The sequence below is a fragment of the Lepeophtheirus salmonis genome, chromosome 9 (assembly GCF_016086655.4).
Source record: "Lepeophtheirus salmonis chromosome 9, UVic_Lsal_1.4, whole genome shotgun sequence".
Classification (NCBI taxonomy): Eukaryota; Metazoa; Arthropoda; class Copepoda; order Siphonostomatoida; family Caligidae; genus Lepeophtheirus; species Lepeophtheirus salmonis.
The window spans coordinates 9,196,342-9,198,090 of record NC_052139.2 but is presented as its reverse complement, the minus strand read 5'-3'; the positions used below and the strand labels follow the sequence as shown (position 1 = coordinate 9,198,090).

General features: G+C 33.3%; 1 pseudogene; it reads right to left on the bottom strand.

Annotated features, from left to right (window-relative positions):
- Positions 1 to 270: 270 nt before the first annotated feature.
- LOC121124361 (coiled-coil domain-containing protein 25 pseudogene) lies at positions 271 to 913 on the bottom strand (annotated as a pseudogene).
- Positions 914 to 1,749: the final 836 nt, after the last annotated feature.

Genomic DNA, 1,749 nt, shown 5'->3' with positions numbered 1-1,749 from the left:
TAATCTAAATCATTGGCAAGAATTACTACGATGTAGATCCTCAGCCCAAGTCCAACAGGGACTTACAATTATTACTCTTCAACAAGTCCTCAAGATTTATCTCTGTCATGTAGAAGCACACACGAATATTTAATAACGTTTTGAATATAGTCGGAATGAAAGCTCACTATTGATGAGTGAAATAATATTGACAACAGTAGATGAAAAACAAAAAAATCCACCTTCATATTACCAATTCCAAAAAAATGATCAAGGTAAAAATATAGACGATTATCTGTGAATGGAACAACATGCGTCAAAATGAATCTGTAAGAAATTTATACTCATTTTCTGAACTTTGTTAACCAAATTCTCCTCTAGTTCATCGTAACTCTTTTCTTCAGCCTCCACCTGTCTTCGAAGCTCCTCTTTTTTACATATTTCCAATTTCTTTATAAATCCTTTTCTTTTCCTCCCTCTTCTTCCGATCCTGATTCGCTCGTGCTTCTTAAAAATCCACAACCTTTTCAACCTTGGGTTTATTAAGGCGATTCACGATCACATTTTCCTTCCTTTCCAATTGGACTTTATGAACTTCCTTGTCCTTATAAAAGCCCACTTGTCTTAACTCCAATTGCGCTTCATTCTTATGTAGATTGTTCCATAATGTGTGGAATATGTCAATGTCATTCAGTTGGTTCCCTGATATGGAATTTGCCTTGAGGAGCTGTGCCGCATCTGGTAGGACTGCAGGAGGAATATTGTTCAATGTCTCCCCAAGTTTGAGTCTTATAAATACATGAGTGGATGATAGTTTGTCTACGTGAAACCAAATATCCTCTGGCCAACTCGCCTTGATCAATTATTCATTTCAAACTTATCCAACCCGATAAACAAGGTCAGAGAGGGGGGGATCAACAAAATCCCTTGTGAAGTAAAAACAATTTTACATACACAAAAGAAAATTGCCAATGGTTTGTCCATACACACTACACTATTAAATTTATTCATTGCATCTTCGATGGAATTATTGATATTTGAAGGCTCTCACTATCTTATTTACATTCCACCAACAACATTACCACCAGATACTCCTCATGAATTATGATGAGATTGTAGAAAAAGGAAATTTGCATGCGGTGTGCATCTATTTACATAGATTTAACGTTTGAGAATTTGATATACCATTTATGCATTCCATTAAGGTTTATACATAAAATGATAAAGATCACTATAATATCAAATTTGCCACGAGTTGGTTTCTTTGGTAGCACTCACAATGTTGTCGTTGTCCTCTTTGTACTCTTTATGAAAGGATCTAGTGTTTCAGAGATTATAAATTATATTATAACCTTTACAAATTGAAACAGAATAAGAGACAATAGAATCACGGTATTTTTTTTAATATTATATTTCTACTTTTTTAAAGTCATTTACATAAAGAAAATCTTTCTCTCCCCTCATAGAAATACTCAAGGTATCCGTAAAGAATTAGTCATGGTAAGTTAATCGAATCTTAGATGTTTCATAATTGTATGCAGAAGTTTTTATTTTTTATTCACTTTCTCCTGTTTGACCCTAAGAAACATATAAATGAAAAATGACAAAACTTTTTCATTTGTTATCTAAAGTATTGTTAAAACAAACTCGTGCACAGTTATGTAACTAGAGTTGGAGAAAATATGACCAGGCGGTATGTTAAAAAAAAAGACCGTAAATCAATATATTAATCCTGACAATTTGAAATATGTGTTGGAGGAGAGCAGCTTA